The sequence below is a fragment of the Vicugna pacos genome, unplaced genomic scaffold, assembly GCF_048564905.1.
Source record: "Vicugna pacos unplaced genomic scaffold, VicPac4 scaffold_292, whole genome shotgun sequence".
NCBI lineage: Eukaryota > Metazoa > Chordata > Mammalia > Artiodactyla > Camelidae > Vicugna > Vicugna pacos.
This window is the reverse complement of record NW_027328970.1, coordinates 1-18,743: the sequence shown is the minus strand read 5'-3', so window position 1 is coordinate 18,743 and position 18,743 is coordinate 1. Positions and strand designations below refer to the sequence as shown.

Here is an 18,743-nt window from a genome sequence, read left to right as displayed (position 1 = left end):
GAGCTGGGAGCTTTCCCGTCTGGGCTGCTCTGGGGGTGTTCATCTCAGCTAAACAAGTTCTGCTGTTGCAGCAAGGCAGGAAGGCAGGGCGCATGTGGGCAGGTAGACAGGGCCTCATTGATCGTACTCATTCCCCATTAAGCGGCAGCTTTCACGGGCACTTACCTAGTAAACATTGGCCATAATCTTCACGCAATTTGCTTGGTAGTTTTATTGACCCCAGCTTTGAGATGAGGTCATTGAAGCTGGGGAGTTTGTTGCATGCCCGTGATTACCTTGCAAATACCCCCACTGGTCTTTCAACCTAGACTGGTGTGGCTGTCATGCCCCATCCCTGTGAATGGCATCGTGTAGCTTCTCGCAAGTGGCCCAAATGACTGACATTGATATGCTTAATTCGTAGGAAATGGTATGTGGCAATAAGAGAAAAAGATAGTAAGAAATTGTTTGGAAAACAAGAAAAAAACCTATTCTTCCCCAGCTGGGGGAGCGTCACCTGTATCACCCACCGTAATCACTGCCTGTCACCTCCTCCCTGAGGATTCTGTGTTCAGAAGCCACTCTGAGCCTTGGGAGAACATTTTTCCTCATGACACTTTTGACTAGGACCCGCGACATCTCTGTCCCTGGTTAACACTCTCTTCAAAGCCGTTTAAATTTTTTGCAGGTTCCTCCACTCTGATGTAAGAATACCCTGTATAACTTCTTGATGCAGCTCCTTAATGAAGATCTTGTGATGGAAACCTAGCCAAAACTGGGATGTATGCACATAGTGACTGCAACTTCAGCACATTGTGAGTTCATAATCAGAGGGGTGGGTGACTCAGGAAAGGCTTTTTTAAGGTAACAAGGGGAAAGTGAAAGGACGCTTGCTGTGTGAGAAAGAAACATCTCGGTCACAGCCAGCAAGACACCTGTGTTCATGATGGGGTGTGGCGAGTGCAGAGTTCTCACAAAGAAAGAAGTGATGTGATGGGAGGGAGGACAGTTGGGTACTTTATTGGGGAGGAAAAAAGTGGGCTGAACATTTCCTTGTTGAACAAGAGGATTGTGACATGACGTGCTTGTATTTTGGAGAGAAGGGTTTTGTGGGGACAGGCCTAGGAGTACGCTGTATGGCTGGGGAGTCAGCACAACAGAGAAATACAGAGAACCGGGCAGACCCCAAGGCCCAAGCTGGGGGAGAGGCTGCCCGCAAATTGGAACCCTGGAAGCTGGTTCTGTCCCTTCGCTGGGGCCTCAGACGTCACTTCACAGCCCAGTCCTGTTGATACAAGAATAAAAAACGTTGGGCATGAGAAGGGCTGTGTCCCAGGCTTTCGTTGAGCCCCTGGGATGTGCCCCACCAGATTTTGTTCTTTGACTTCATGCAGTAAAGAATTCAAGAGCAAGCCAGTGTTGAGTAAAGGTATATATATTCAGACAGATACATTGAAATGCAAGAGAAACGTCACGAGGTGTGGGGGTTTCATGCACAGATTAGAAGTAGGTACACACCCCACAGACAGAAGGTCTGTCTTCTCCAAAGAGGGACAGAGAGTGGTGACCGCGAGGTGGCGCTGTGTTGCTTGTTTTCTTGGGCTTGGTGGTTTCATATGCTAATAAGTAGAAGGACCAGCCTTAGGGCAAGGGGCTAGGATTCCCAGGGAGTTGGCCATTTCCCACCCTTTGACCTTTTGTGGCTATCATTGGGACTGCCATGGTGCCTGGGGCATGTTATTCACCAGGTTACTATTACAATGGATGTTTACTGAATCTCAAGATCTGCTAGAAGTTAAATCTCTTCATCCTGAGCCTCAAGGCCTATTGGGGGTTGAATCCTTCACCATTTTGATGTCAATTGCTGCGGCCTTCCTTGAATGGCTGTGCTCTTCCCCCTTCCATCCTGTATCACTGTGATGACACAAAGACAGCAAAGGCCGGGCCCTAACCGTGCTCCTGCATTTAACGGCAGGAGGTGTGGTGTGGGCTTATGATGACTCTGAGTGGTGAGAAGGATGTTTCAGATTTTCCCACGTGAGACATGGCGACTTACCAGCAGCCTCCCCAGATTTATCTCACGGGCATTATCGCTTGTGTTGTTATGGAAACAAAAGGCCAGCCAAGAAATAAGAATCACACAGAGGGTTGGAGTACTGAGATTTATTACGCTGGCACGCTCAGAGGGGTTTCTTTTCCAAAGCTCTGAGCACCTCCAAGACGTGCACATGAGGTTTTATAGGGTTAATTACAAGTATGGGGCTAATACCCAATAAGGCTCAAACAACAAAAAGCAAGGAATCAGTACACTGAAGCTTATCAATTTGGAACAGATCACGTTACTGACAACTGTTGACCTTGGATTTTCGGGTTAGCTTATTAGCCCAGTAAACTGACACTAAACTTCAGATTTACCAGGTAGCCCAGCAAAACTTAGATCAGGAAACCGACACTTATCACACTTTGATTTGTGACTTAGCTTGTTAGGCCAGCTGTGGTTTTCCTTCAGTGTCACTTATCTTTTGAATTTTTCTTTTTTTCTTTTTTTTTAATATTTAATCCAAATTTAATATCAGGGTTCTTTGGGAAAGAAATTTCTCTTTTTCTTTTCTTTGGTGATCTTTTAGGGGGGCAGTTAATTAGATGTATTTTCCTGTTAGTGGAAGCCCTGGGGCTTCAACCCAGGACCCCGTGCACGCTAAGCACACGCTCTACCACCCGCCCCATCATCTTTTCTTTTTGGTTTCGCTGCCAAGAATCCTACAGCTGAATTTCTAGTCAGCCTTAACACTTGCCCTGACTTCATGGAATCCATTTTTATGAGTTTACTTCCCCCTGGTTTCATTTAAGTATTGAATCTCCATTTTCTCTTCACTCTCCGTTTTGCCTTTTGTTGTTATGGTTGTTAAGCTGTGTTTAACAGAATTGTTTAAATTCTCTTTTAGCAAGAGGCTGAATGTAAATAAATATGTAAGCAAACAGCACAATTAAATGCTTTTATACATTCTGAGCTGTTTAGTAGTAACTTAAAAACCGAATTGAATATTAAAGTGATAGCATTTTAAAAATATTTTTTAATTTTTCATAAAAATATAGCTGATTTAAAATATGATATTAGTTTCAGGTGTACAATAGATGCTCCATTTATAGTTACTGTAAAACATTGTCTGTATTCCCTGTGTTGTAAGATACATCCCTCTAGCGTGTTTACATTACATGTTGCAGTTTGTAGAAGAAAGTTGGGTAACGCAGAGTCTGGAACGTGGCTGTGTATGACTCAGGTTCACGCTCACCCTGCCTGTCAGAGCTCAGGCCTTCACTCCTTTCTGCAGGGGAGCGAGTGGAGGCAGCTCTCATCAGCGCTGTCACCACCCTCTGAGTGGCAGTGACAGCAGTGACTGTGTGTGGACGTGCAAATTGTTTTTCCAAGAGCTTTATATGCGTTTCTGCATTTAATAATTAAAGCCCTCCTGTGAGGAAGCGTTTTAAGTTTTTAATGCATAATACATTTTATTTTGATATTGATAGATTTCAAACCTCTGGAAAATTTACAGGAGTAGTACAATAAACGCTTAGATACAGTTCACTTTAAAGGGCACTATTTGGCTTTCTGTGTCTGGCTTATTTTAGCATAAAGTTTCAAGGTTCATCCATAATTGTAGCCTGAATCAGTACTTTATTCTTTTTGCTTGATAATATCCTTTTCCTTTGTTTTCGTTTTTGGTCTATTTAAAAATATTTTCATTGAAGTCTTGTTAGTTTATAATTTTGTGTTAGTTTCTTGTGTACAGCACAACACTTCAGCTAAATAGGAACCTACCTGTATTCATTTTCATCCTCTTTTTAAACATAAGTTACTATAAGATATTAAATATATTCTCCTGTGCTATACAGTATAAACTTGCTGTTTATTCTTTACATACTCAGTATCTGCAAATCTTGAACTCCCAGTTTATTCCTTCCCACACCCTCTCCCCACTGGTAACCATAGTTTGGTTTCTATGTCTCTGTGTCTGTTTCTGTTCTGTAGATAAGTTTATTTTTTTGTTTCTTTCTATTTTTTTTTTTAGAGTCCACATGTGAGCAATCTCATGTGGTATTTTCCTTTCTCTTTCTGGCTTACTTCACTTAGAATGACATTCTCCAGGTCCATTGATGTTGCTGCCAATGTCATTATTTTATTATTATTTTATGGCTGAATAGTAGTCTATTGGACAAATATGCTACAACCTCTTTATCCAGTCATCTCTCAGTGGACATTTCGGTTGCTTCCATGTCTTGATATTGTAAATAGTGCTGCTGTGTACATTGGGGTGTAGGTGTCTTTTTCAATTAGGGTTCCTTCTGGATATATGCCCAGGAGTGGGATTGCTGGGTCATCTGGGAGGTCAATTTTATGTCTTTAGAGGAACATCTATACACTTTTCCACAATGGCTCCACCAAACTGTATCCCCACCACAGTGTAGGTGTGTTCCCAATTCTCCGCAGACTTTCCAGTATTTATTGTCAGTGAACTTCTGAATGATGGCTATTCTGACTGGTGAGAGGTGATACTTGATTGCAGTTTTGATTTGCATTTCTCTGATAATGATATTGAATATTTTTTTATGTGGCTACTGGCCGTTTGTACGTCTTCATTGGAGAAATGTTTCTTTAGGACTTCTGCCAATTTTTGAATTGAATTGTTTGTTTTTCTTTCTTATTAAGTGTAAAAGCTGTTTACATATTCTGGGAATTAAGCCCCTAGCAGTTTCATTTATTGTAAATATTTTCTCCCATTCCATAGGTTGGTTGTCTTTTTGTTTTGCTTACTGTTTCCATAGCTGTGCAAAAGCTTGTAAGTTTAATTAGATCCCTCTTGTATATTTTTGGTTGTTTTTCTATTGCTTGAGTAGACTGCTCTAGGAAAACATTGCTGAGATGTATGTCAGATGTTTTGCCTATGGTTGCTTCTAAGAGGTTTATAGTGTCTTGTCTACATGTTTAAGTCTTTAACACATTTTGTATTCATTTTTGTATATTCTGTGAGGGAGTAGTCTAACTTCAATGATTTACATGCAGCTGTTAAGTTTTCCCTACACCATTTGCTGAAGAGGCTGTCTTTACTCCATTGTATGTTCTCACCTCCTTTGTCAAAGTTTCAATGACCAAAAGTTTGTGGGCCTATTCTTGGTAAATGTGTTTATCCGTTCATAGATGGATGGATATTGTTAGTAACTTTTGGCTACTCTGAATGATACTGCTATGAATATTGATGTGAAATTTTTTATGAGAATATGTTTTCATTCTGTTGGCTGTATATTTGCCCCGCCATATCTGTAGTTTCCACTACATGAATCCAGATGGTTGATTGTAAAGGGACTCGAACATCCTTGGATTATGGTATCCAGGGTGTGGGGTTCCTGAAACCAACCCCCCACGGATATTGAGAGATGACTCTATATGTAGGAGTGGAATTGCTGAGACATATAACTCTAAGCTTTTGAGGAAATACCAGACTTCTCCAAAGAAGCTGCAACATTGTTCCTTTCCCCTGGCCGCATATGAGGTTTCTCTGCCTCATGAACGACATTTGTTATTGTCCATGTTTTGGTTATTACCATCCTAGTGGGTGTAAAATGAGATCTCATTTTGTTTTTGACTTCCCTAGTGATGCTGAGCATCTTTTCATATGATTATTGGCCATTTGTATATCTATTTAAATTCGTGGTAAATTTAAAAATTGGGTGTATTTTTTTGTATTGTTCAGTTGTAAGCATTCGTTATATATCCTGGATACTACTCTCTTATTAGATACATGCTTTGCAAAATTTTTCTTCTATTCTGCACATTGTCCTTTAACTATATTTTTTTAAACATTAAAACAATTTCTTTACAAGGGAGGTAGTTTGATGTAAAGATTTATTTTATTTTTTTGCAAAGCACGCACTCTCTGGCTTGAGATACCCTTTTCCCCTGTCATTTCACTTTCTTGATGATGTCCTTTGTAAGAAAAAGGTTTTAGTTTTGATGAAGTCCAGTTTATCTGCTTTTTCCTTCTATCACTTGTGCTCTTGGTTTTGTATCTAGGAAACCAAAGCCTATCCTAGGCCCACAAAGATTTATACTGTGTCTTCTTTTAGAAAGTTTATAGGTTTAATTTTTACATTTCTGTCTGTGATCTATTTTCAATTAATTTTATTTGTTATATAAAATATGGGTGTTCAGATTCCAGATTGATTCTTTTGCCTGCAGATACCCAGCTGTCCCTGAACCATTAGTTGAATAGACTATTCTTTCAATGGAGTGTTTTTGGCCCCCTAGTGGAAAAGTGTCTGTAAATGTAAGTTTTTCCCCGTGGGTTTTTATTGTGTCTCTTAGACTTATTTATCCAAACTTATGCCAGTATCATACTGACTTAGTACTATAGCATTTTAGTACACTTTAAAGTGAGTCCTCCAACTTTACTCTTCTTTTTCAAGGTTGTTTTTGCTGTCCTGGGCCCCTTGCACGTCCATGTGAATTTTGGGATCAGTTTTTCAATTTTGCATAGAAGTCAGCTGGAATTTTGATAGGGATTCCACTGAATATATAGTTCACTTTGAGGATTCTTAACATTTTTAATAATATTGTCAATCATTCCATGAAAATGGGATGTCTTCCATATATGTAGATCTTTTAAAATTTATTCTGGTGATACTTCAAAAAGTTCAATGTACAAATCTTGTAAATTTTTGTTAAATGTATCTCTCACTTTATTTTTAATGCTGTTGTAAATGGAAAGGCTGAATTTCTTATGGGTGGGACTATGTATCAATCTTCTTATTTGTAGAATTCCTTCACAACAAATACCCTTGGTATATATTTGCTACATAAATCTATCCACAACTATTCCCCGCCCCGTGTTATAAGAAACCAAGACCCAAGGTAAGCTACTTGAAAACACCTATGTGGAAGTGAGAAATGAGACCCTTGGGTGGGTCTTTGTGCAGATGATACTGAGAGCTTATTCTGAATGGCTTCTTCTTAATTACTTTTAAACAACCCTTTCAGTGTATTTAGTCAGATACATTAAGATTATGCCCTTTTGATGTGCGGAGTAGCTAAGACTATAATTTTCAAATAAATTCTAGTGAGAGTGTTGTACTTGAAACCTAATTTGCATCAATCTTTGAAGATTTATGTTTCAGGAGCTTTGACTAAAGAACAACTGTCTTTATTCTATAATGAGAACTAAATGCTCAAGCAACATGTAAGAGTTTGAGCAAACTGCCCCCGCCCCGTAGTGCTGGGTGGCTGCAGCTGTAACTGGAGTCAGCACTTACCTCTCCCAGTATGCTTGTGCTGATCTGCTCAAAGTGGTTCGTCCAACAGTTTTTCAGTAGTCTGTTGGACAAAGTCATAAAACATTGATTGAAGGTTGCTAGAATGCAATATATTCTTATTAATATTAAGTAAGCACATATTGAATGCTTACTGTATGATGGAATTGTCCCTCAGCCTCACATGAATATTATTTCTCTTGAAACCTCACATATTTCCTTGTTATTCTCACTTTACAGATAAGGAGACTGAGAATTAGGTCTTCTCTCTTTGGGGGGAGCTCATTATTAATGATGGGCAGTTGTAAGGAAAAAGATATTGATTCATCATGAGAAAACATTTTTGTGAGAGTCAGCAATGAAGAAGATGAACACTGAAGAAGGTGATCATTGTTCGAGTGAGACAAGCCCTGGGTTGTGCGGAGTCAGCATCCCTGTCCTAGACACGGCACGTGTAGAGCTGCGTGGTGGGTGAGGCGGTGCGGCCGTGCAGGGAAAGCGGATGCTGGGGCCTTAGGCTGTGCTCAGGCATGGTTGGGCTTTCTCCTAAGGGGAGTGAACCATCATTGACAGATTTTAAGTAGGAGAGTGGGGTGCTCTCATAGTTCATATTTGTCTTCTAGAATGTTTGGAAACATTTAGAAGGCTTGGCAGGAGATGATGTGATGAGTCAGAGTAGGGTGGCTGCGAGGTGTAGCAGTGTCCAATTTTCAAGTGGTTTTCAGGCCCAGGCTTGTGGCTTAGTAGCCGTGTCAGTTTGAATGACGCACGCAAGGAAGTGAAACAATTTATCTAATCAATTGAAGCAGTGATGTACCCAATTCCCAGGACTGTTGTGGAGATCCAGTGAGATACACTGTGCAGTGTGCAGCGTGGTCTCCAGCAGAGAGTCAGTGCTGAGTGAGTGCCAGTGAGTATCTGGTAGGTCAGTTGAGGGTGGTGGGACTCGGTGTCTGAGGATATCTGGTCCCTGAAGGAGGGGTCCATTCACATCTGTGAGTGATGGGCCTGAGTTGGGAGACGCAGGGAGACCTTACCCTCCGACCAGGGGCCCTGGTAAGGACGGCTATGGGAGGAACACCGTGAAGTCAGCTCTTTGCATGTGGAGTTGGAGCTGCCTTTGAGACAACTAACTGCAGTGTCACGAGCTTAAAGAGGAGATCTGGGCCCAGGTTGTGCATTTTCCTAAAATCTCAACTCCTAAGGACGCCGAAGTATTGATCACTGAAAGTGAAGTCATACTTTAAAGGACAAACGAATAGTAGTATTATCTCTGTCATCAAAGCTCACGTCTATTTATTCATCACTCACTTTGCTAATTGTGTACTTACAGAGCTCACTTCACCGTCCTCCCGTGGGCTCAGGCTCCACAGAAAAGAGCTGGTGTGTCTTCCTCTTTTCTAGAATAAGACACATTGAGCTTGTAGACTTCTGTACCTCGCCAGACTTAGGAAATTAGTTTGTTGGTTTAATTGTATTTTCTGTTGGCCATGTCCTGACAGGAGAGAAATTTTACCTCATGGTCATGTTTCAATTAGCTGTTACTGAGAATTGCTGATCTGATACATAGTGTATGTATTACATTAACTTTGTAGAGTAGTTATCATTTTTCTGTCTTTGCCCTTTAATTTTGTTTGCCCCTTCAGTGTTCTATTCTTTTTGGGGCCTTATTTTTTTTAAATTAAAAAATGTCTGTTAGCAGTTAAGAAAAAAATAGGAAAGAAAAAATGCACATGAGAACTAAATTTAGAAAATGTCTAGTGTGTTTTCTGTCTCGGCAATGGAGGGTACTAAAACTCCTGAAAACCTTCATTACACAAGTTCCTTAAAATGCTGATTGAGAAATAAAACCTTCCTTCCTCATCTTTCAAGCTGCACAACTCATTGTCAAGAAAGTGAGGGAAAATTCTCAGAAGCCAAGACAAACGAGAAAGCAGGGTTTCTGAGAGATACGTGAGCGTTAGAAGCCGTGGTGTGCTAGTTGGCTCCTGAACTGATTTTCAGTTGCCTTGACAGGAGGGAAGGATGTGAGCCCCTGGCCTCTCACACTAGGAGTTGGATGGGTGATCATATAATGGGCCAAGCCCATCCTGAGAATCTTGCTTTACTAAAGGGTGAAATAGGAAAAAAAAATTCCTCAAGACAAGAAAGTAAGAAAAGTCAATTTTGTTGGAAGAGGGGAAAAATAACAAATCCAAAGTAAGGATATAGTTTAAAGCTGTTCTGGCATGAGAGTGACCACAAACTCCTGGCAGAAAAGCACAGCTACTCCTTGATTGATAAGTTGTGTTTTGAATGAATCAGTGAACAGCTATTCCGAAAAAGGCCTCCAGAGTCTTGTGGATCAAGATACTGGACAGCAAACACCTCTCTTCCAAGGTCTCATTCAAATAACCAGAAAGGTTTTAAAGGAAACTAACAATAATCTGAGTTGTATTTATTGACATTACTATATGCTAAGAATTCAGAGGTGACTATGGAGTTGTCTCCTCTTTTATGGACCTTATTTTCTCTTTGGGGAGAAAAATGACATAGTTGGGTATCTTGGTGGAGGGAGGTGTTAGTCTGTTGCAATTAGCCAGGAGAGGAGATTAAGAAAACAGTGAAGGGTGGGTGAACTTTTTAGCTGAGGACAGTCTTGTTCACTTGGCTTTTAATTGCAGGCTCAATGAGCTGTCACTGGAGGGACTAGATCTTACGGAGGATGGACTTAGCTCAGGCCTCTTTTGAATGGACAAGTGAACCTGGAAAAAGACAGTCAAATCTGTGCAGACATTAAAGTTCACTTGAACGTGCTGCATCCCTTAGCCAAAGATAGGACAAATATGCAGCAATTCTTGAGGACAGAAGAGTGGTTTTTAAGGTTCTCCAAGAATGAATCCCATGGAACCGAGATGGCCAGTTGTCAAACTGAGACTTTGTTCTTTGGACGGTGTACCCAGCAAGGGTATTGGCCTTTTATATGTTTCCATTTGTCTTTAATACATGTCTGTTGATGAGGATGTGGGCACAAATGTTTGACACCTTGTCGAGGCGATTTTGGATACCTGCCTAGAAGCACGGGCACAGTTGTGGCTGCTTCATACATCTTGCAGCCCATCCCTTTCCCCGGCTCCGTGATCACGGCAGAGTGGTTCCTTGTTGACCTGTCCGTTTCCTCTGTGACATCATAACCCATGAAAAGACCGGAGCATATTAACTTGGCTTTGTTAAAGTCAAAGAAACAGATCAAATATGGAGTCAGATTTGTTCTTTCCTATTTCAGTAGTACCATGGAGATGGCAGTTTGGGCAGCTTTTTGTAGTGTCCTGGAGGCTTTCTCTCTCAGCTTCTGGGTGCCTCTATTGAAAACCCTTCATTGCTGTCTGGCCTGCTGGTAATGCACACTGCCTGTTTTGCCCTGAAGATGTGTTCTGTTTATAAACTCATCTCTACTCCTTGGAAAACAACTCAAGAAAAACTCAGTTGGTTTTCCACCAGCCATGGGCAGGGGTGAGGTAAACCGTGTTATTATTTCATAAAATAATAGTAATAATAGTAATAGTCATAGTAGTAGTACTTGTAGTAATAGTAATAATAATAATAATAATAATAATAATAATAATAATAATAATAATAATAATAATAATAATAATATTAATAGAAGTCTTAAAACAGGACAGAGCACATTGGAGAGAGTCAAAAAATGCTTTCTGGCTTAAATCAAAAGTGATGACTAGTGATTCCATGGCTGCTGTATTTGCTAAGCTAATTACTCCTTTGCTCCATTACACATTTCTTTTATCTGAAAAAGAAATACAAGGAAATGGTTTAAAAAAAACTCAGAGAACAAAAATACACAAGTGAAAGAAGTTTTCCCTCATCCTCTGTTCTTTCAGCCCTCTCTGGAGATGCCTCTGTTTACTATCCGTTGGGTGCTTTTCCAGATATGCTTTGCACATTCCCACCTATGTATGTAAATTCCTTTAAAAGTTTAGTTATTTTTAACTTAAAGGGGTTTAAATCCTCAAGTGGCATCTGGCCGGGTAATATAACAGAACAAATCTGACTCCATATTAGATTTGTTCCTTTGAATTTAACCCTATGCTCTGTCACCTAGGCTTCATCTTGCTTGTAAAACAATGTTGCCTAGAGCCTGAAATAAACAGGAGACCCTATTCTGAAGGCTCTGACCTTTAAGGATATTTAACACTTTTTCATTCATTAAAAGATAGCAAATTGCAGAATAGAAAATAACGTTTCTTTTGTTGGAGGTTTACAGGGATCTGACCCACGCAGATAGCTGCAAGAAGAAAGGATTCTAACAAGAAGGAATTCCTACACTAAGAAGTTTGCACTAACCAAGCACATAGGAAAGGAGCCTGAATTGTGACTTGGGGAGATGGTTTTCCAGGACATTAGTTTGCCATCTAGGTCTACAGAAACTTGCTATTCCATGCCCCAACATCTGGTCTCCCAACTTATTGGCCTGTCCTGCACTGAGGAGAATTAATTTCGACTTGGTAACACTCCTATCTACCTAGAAAGCTGGGCACTGGAGCTGAGTGTTATGGAAACAGGCCAGCCAAGACAAAAGCACCAATCGGAGTGTTGGAGTACTCAGAATTATTATGCCGGTGGGCTCAGAGGGGCTTCGGCTCCGAAGTTTTGAGTAACTCCAAGACGTGCACATGAGGTTTTAAAGGCTTAGTTACAAGTAAGGGGGGATTAGCCAATAAGGCTCAAAGAACAAAAAGCAAGGAATAAGTACACTGGAGCTTATCAATTTGTAACAGATCACATTACTGACACTTGTTGAGCTTGGAATTACGAGTTAGGTTGTTAGGCCAATAAACTGACACTAAACTTCATATTTACGAGATAGCCCAGCATAATTTAGATCAGTAAACTGACACTTATCACACTTAGATTTGTGACTTAGCTTGTTAGCCCAGCTGGACTTTTCCTTCACATGAGGACAGCTCTCCCACACCCAGGGAACTACTGTGAGCCCTTGATGTTTCCACTAGGGTGGGGTATGGTTTACCCAGGAGGGATGGGGACTATGCACCAACACTCAGGCAGTCTGCTCTGTCTGGGGCTCTGATCTTGTACCATCCCGCTCCCCGCCAGCCCAACACCTGGGACAGTGGAGCTAAGGCAGAGATCCTGCCTGCCTGTTTCCCAGCGTGTAAAAGGGGAATATGTGCTCTTCCCAAGGTAGTTCTGAGCGACAACACCTGCGGGTGCTTGGTTCTCAGAGCAACAGAAAACCCAGCTCCGCGTGGGGGCAACGGGTGTGATCTCCCTAGGGTTTCTGCAGAAGCATCGGACGGAGGGTTGGATCACGGTGGTAAAATTGAGCTGCGGGGCTTGAAGGGTAACAGAAGGGTACAGAGGCAGGTCTGCCGCCTAGGGGTGCCCCAGAGGTAAAGCTTTTTTTCTCCAACTCCTCTAAGACCCTCCCTTCTCCAGATCCCTTCCTTCTCTCTGCTCATCCTGTCCATCTGTATCCCTCCAATTTTCCCGTCCTCTCCACCCGCTCCCATCTTCTCCCTCCCTCGCTGTCCCACCTTCTCTCACAGAACCCAGAGAGGATCGCTGGCCCTCCTGCGCATGCGCAGTCAGTGCCAAGTGGTCCGCTGGTTGGGAGCTCCATATCCGAGCCGGGGATCGGGCCCAAAGGCTTCTCAACTACGTCGCCCGGTAGGCCTTTGGTTCCTGCCTGGGGTCGGGGCCTCTGACTGTGGAAGTGCAAGGTGGGGGGCTCCTGGGAAAGGGGTCAGGCGGCTGCGGGAGGGCGGTCCGCCTGTCACAGACCCCAAGGGCGCTAGTCAGCCCGTGTTCAGATGAATTGCTTAGGCCAGACCCCTCTGCCAGCGCCACCTGCCCCGGCGTCCCGGCCACAGTGTCCAGGGCCTGGTGTGCACCTGCCATCTCTCACCCAGCCGGGATCCCCTCAGTCCGCGGCTGGCGTCCCCTTCCCCTCTCCCTCCCGCTAGTCCTCTCCTCCCGGGCTTCCTCTTCTCGTCCGGCGGCCCGTCCCCGCCCCTGGGCGGGCTGTGTCCCGGGCGGGCGGGGTCTGCGGACCCGGACGGGGGCGGGCGCCTGGGACTGTGGCTGGGGCTGTCCTCCGAGCGAGGCTGCAGCCCGCGTCCCCCTCCCCGCTTTCCCTGCCCCGCGACCCCGGGGCTGCCCTGCTCTCCCTTTCCCGCTCCCTGAGGACCAGCTCTGTGGCGTGGGCGCTGCTACCTGGGCTGAAAGCCTCCGGCTCAAACGCCCAGCTTCTCCTGGTGGAGTCGGGAAAAGGGAGCGTCACTGCTAAGCGAGGTTCTGTCTCCCCCCCTCCATGTTTCTGCCTCAGGTAAGTACCTTGAACACTTTCAGGTGTTATGATGGCGGTGCTTGTTGATGTCACGTGTTTTTATAGTGAGAGGGATTGCAGTGGTGAAAGCAGGGCTTGGTTCTGTTAAAAATGTGCTGAAGGCATGAGGCTGTGACATCCTCCTTCCTTCCCTCTCCCAGGGTGAAAGGAGTGATCCTCGATTTTCAAAAGATAGTTACAGTCCCTATCTAGCCCAGCCCAGCTAGTGTGTGTTAACAGGAACAGCACCACCAGAGGCCTTGGAGACCCAGGCATATTGCAGCCCTAAAGTGCTCCTGGCATAGTTTGGCTTGTTTAGGTTTTTTGTTTTTCTTAAATTGTGGGACAGACTAGTGTATAAACTGAAAAATAATTGTCAAGAAATAATTTTCATAGGACAGTTTTATTGTGATATAGTTCACACACCATGAATTCCATCCATTTAAATGGTACAATTCAGCAGCTTTTTGCATATTCACAGTGGTGCATGCATTATTATTCCAGAACGTTTTCATCACTTCAGAAAGAGCAGTGGAAATGAATGACCTATCCACCCCTCCCAAGTGGTGGTTCTAAAGAAATTTCTTGGCTATTCCTGACCATAAATTAACTTGTTATATTCCAAGAAAAATCTGGTAGGAATTCTAACCAGAATTGCAATGAATCTGTCTATCAAAACAGGAAGAATTTATACCTTTATGGCATAAACTTCTTCTACCCATGAATATATCTGGGACCCTATCTTTTCATCTGACCAGAGCCTGGCCCATGTGAAGTCCTCACTACTTTTTGGGCTTGTGAATGATGAGATTCTATACATCGTTAGTTGCAACTGTAGCCTTTCACAGAAGAGAAAAGTAACCTCAGTGAAGCAAGTGACTCTCTGATGGTCAGAAAGAGTGACAGCCAGTGCTGGAGTGATCCAGTGGACTTGGTGTTTGCAGCTAGATTTCTCGACCACCTACAGTTAAGGGGATTAGAGAGTTCTTTTATTTTTTCTTAATGGCATTGCATTTATTTTTACTTATTTTTTAAAATTATTTTTTATTTAAGTGTATTCAATTTACAATGTTAGTTTCAAGTGTACAGCAGAGATTCAGTTATAAACATATGCATATGTATATATATATGTTTTAGATTGTTTTTAGTATAAATCACTACAAGAAATTGAATATAGTTCCCTGTGTTATGTAGCAGGTCCTTGTCATTTATTTTATATTTACTAATTTGTATCTGTTAATCCCCCCTTTCCTGCCTGCTAAACACAGTTTGCTTTCTATGTCCATGAGTCCATTACTAGGAGCACCGTTTCTCCTAGTAATATATGCTCTTTTGCTGCTTTCAGTTTCAGTAATTCCATCTTATCTGTGGGCGCTTTTCTTCTGGTGGCCTTAATGTGGTTTGCACACGTGGTAATAGAGATCTGTATTTGGGAGAACCCCAGGCCTCGTGTAGTCCCTGGTACAGAGTGCCCACTGAATTGATGCTTGAACTGGGAAAAAAGCACAGTAAATGTTGGAATTTCCACTATGGTTGAGAATTCTATAACCTCTTTTGACAAACTTAATATTGGCTGCACCCATTCTGGGTAATTTGGTGGAAATTCATGTTATGGTGGTGAAGAGACGGGGCCTTGTATGCTTCTTCTCTTTCTGTTTTCTAACACTCATTCTCCTGGGCCTTCCAGATCCTCCCCTAGAAGTGCCAGGTCTGGCTTGGTGCTGCGCTGAGGCAATATTTGTTAATAAGGCCCTTTCCTCATCTCTTCTGAGCCTCCGGTTCTTTCTCTGCACAATGAGGGCTTAGACTAGATAACTACTTTTCAGTTTCTTTTAAAGCCATGTTTCCTTTGAGAAACAGAAAATGCAAATCTCTCCTCTCAAACCAACCCTTTAGATTTTGAAAAGTCCTCCAAGGAGTGACATAGCTCTTTGTGGAAAATGAATGTGATTGTGATTCCAGGTGACACAGAAAAGACTCTTCAGAGATTGATTGCAGGGAGAGGGCAGGAAAGGGGCAGTATGTCACACTTTCTAGTGTGAGCACTGGAGCAGGGGCTTGGATTTAAATACGGTGTCTGACGTGGCCTCTCTCTAATCTTGTAGAATGTGATAAACTACTCTACCTCAGTTTCTTGATGTGTCAAGTTGGGGTGATAATATTTTAAGGCTTTTGTGAAACATTATGCACATAAGCCATTTGTGTATGGGTAGAAACAAGACCTGCTAGGGATTCAGGGATTTGTTTAAAAAAAAAATTCTTGTCCATAGCACTCCGTCTGTGTGTATTTAGTAGTTACTGAAGGGTGAGGGTGAGTCTAAAGTCCATCGTGGGACAGGTGGCCCATGATTCTCTGTGCCCCTGAATGCCCCCTCCTCCCCAGTCCTCTTCCTCAGTCCAGGATGAAGTTCCCTAGTAGATTTACTCAGAGGTCTTGTGAAAATGGCTATTCATTTTATTGTTTCACCAAGAAGGGCTGCCATCATGATCTCTGTGGTCAGGTTTTGAAGGGCTGCCATCATGATATCTGGTAAGAATTGTATGGAATTGGGTGTTTCTATTTAATGAAAAGAAAAAAATTACAAATAGAAAATTAGAACAAGGATGGTCACATGGGCTCTTGGAAGTGGACACCATTAGAAGTTGGAGGGACTAGTGGGCTCAGTGGGAATGTTAACTGAGTGTATCTCATGGGCTGGGCATTGTCCTATTTGTACTGTGTGTTCCTTATTTGAGACAGTGAGCTCACCTAACCTCGAAAACCTCTTTAAAAAATTACACTTTTTATTTTGAGATGTAATGTAGATTCCCATGTGGTAGTAAGAGATAATATGGAGAGAGCCTATGGACTCTTTGCCCAGTTTTCCTTAATGGTTCCATCTTGCAATATTGGGGTACAATTCATTACTGACTCACTAACAATTTGAGGTTTGTGTTATTGCCCTCATTTCTATCCACGATTAAATTGGGGCTTAGAGAAGCACACAGGCCTGCCCAGGTCACCCACATTGTTAGTGCAGAGTCTGGTGAACGTGGGCTTGGGATTCCCAGGAAGTATCATTATGATGGTCTTTGGCAGGGAGCAGCATTCACTTTGCTTGTTTATTCATTCATTCAAGAAACATTTATTGAGTAAATTCTGTGGGTCAGATGCTTTCTTAGGGTTATCTGATTCTTCAGCAGTACTGAGAACCAGGAAATATTTATATTTTTTAAACTGAGAAAATTAGCTCTGAGAGGTTATAACTCCCCCAAAGGAAGAATAGCTCATAAAGGGGGGACTGTACAATTGTACAGTCACCACTTTTTATGCAGGTGGTACCCTAGGCATTTTACATTTGCAAACATCCGTAATCCAGATATATTCTTGCAAGGCAAGGATTTTTTTTAATTGATGTATAGTCAAGTTTACAATGTTGTGTCAATTGCAAGGTGTTTTTTGACTTTTGAATTAAAAAATACTTTTTCAGGAGGGAAATTATGTGTATTTATTTGTTTGATTTTTTAAAATGAGGTACTGGGGTTTGAACCCAGGACCTCGTACATGCTAAGCATGTGCTCCACCAATGAACAGTACCCTCTACCCCAAGGCAAGTTTTCTTATCCATTACTATGAAGCTAAGGGGTTCAAATAAATTGAATAGGAATCCAGATCTTTTGATCCTACTGTGGTCCTTCTCTTTATATTCTGCTGAAGGGGGTTGGGGAAGCATTTCCTTTGTTCATTTCTTTATTCAGCATTTTTGAGCAGTGACTTTGCATCAGGGCCTTGCTAGGTGCTTGGAAATAGAAAATAAGAAATGACCTTTCTCTGCAGAGGCAGGAAGCCTAGACCAAAAGCTGGGTAATGTGATCCGAGCTACAGTAGCCATGTGCAGACTATGAGGACAAACTGTACCCCCGGATTTGCTTTGGCTTCCCTTGCCTTCTGTCTGGTACACACCAGGTCACCGCAACCCAGATGGGCCCATAGCACACAGCAGAGTATGTACCTCGATCTCCTCTCCTGTCTCGGCAGGGCCTGCAACATGAGCATCCCTGACTACGTGCAGTGTGCTGAGGACCACCAGACTCTTCCCGTTGTAGTCCAAACCATGGAGATCATCTCAGAGGAGAATTTCTTTTGCATCTATCAGCTACTCACCTCGGTGAGCCATATCAGCCCATGTGGCTCCCAGTGGACACTCTGTATCCACTACAGGCACCGCTATGTGCCCGAGAATGGGTGGAGCGTCTTCCAGAAACACTGCAAGGTCGTGGGCCTTGTCACCATTACCGACTGTCTCTCTGCCAAGGCCTTGGAGAAGCTCCACGTGCAGAGGAGCTGTATGGCACCTCGATAATGACTCTCAGCTCTTTGTCTTTGTACTGCATGTGGAGGAAGTCGAGCAGCCGCGCACCGACGTTGCCTTCAAATTTAGAGGACTGCAGGGTGGTGGAGAATAGGATCGAGGACTTCACTGAGTCACTCTTCATCTTGCTCAATTCCAAGTGGCTGGATGGTGGCCCCAAGAATTCTGGGGACAAGGTCCCCCTCCCCTGCATCCCGTTTGAGAAGGAGGACTTCATGGGACTGGACACAGACAGCAGGTAAGTTTACCTGGAGGCCAGTCCACCCTGGCTTTGTGCCGGATTGCTTCCCTACATCCAGAAAGGGATCAGCAAGGAAGAAGTCTGTCTTGTAGCCAAGGGGGGATGGAGATGCAGCCCGCCGGTTTACAGACATTTCAAAGTGAATCCGCCTTTGTTTCAGAGAGATCCTTTTAGGGTTAGTGTGGACACTTACTCCCGCTTTACAGCCAGGAACATGGTGGGACCCCTGGGGTTGCTGTCCAATAAAGTAGCCAAAGCCACTGATGCTAGGAGCACTGGGGAGGAGGCTGGACTGAGCTGAGATGTGCTCTAGGTCAAATGCACATCAGACACTGAGGCTTGTCTAGTAAAAGTATATAAACTATCTCTTTACTTCCTATATTGATTACATGTCAAAATGATAGTATTTTACATACAGTAGATTAAGTAAGATCTGTTCTTAAAATCAGTTTCTAGTATTTGTTTTTTGTTTGTTGGTTTGTTTCTTTGTTTACCATTTTAAACGTGGCAAATGGGAAACGTTATT

General features: G+C 42.7%; 1 long non-coding RNA gene across 1 annotated transcript in view; it reads left to right on the top strand.

Moving 5' to 3' along the window:
* The window catches only part of LOC140695532 (uncharacterized), a 30,181-nt gene extending 12,264 nt beyond the window's left edge, over positions 1-17,917 (top strand). The window contains exons 4-5 of the long non-coding RNA XR_012071183.1: positions 668-794; positions 17,643-17,917. This is a non-coding gene — a long non-coding RNA (uncharacterized lncRNA). The remainder of the gene's footprint in view (positions 1-667; positions 795-17,642) is intronic.
* Positions 17,918-18,743: the final 826 nt, after the last annotated feature.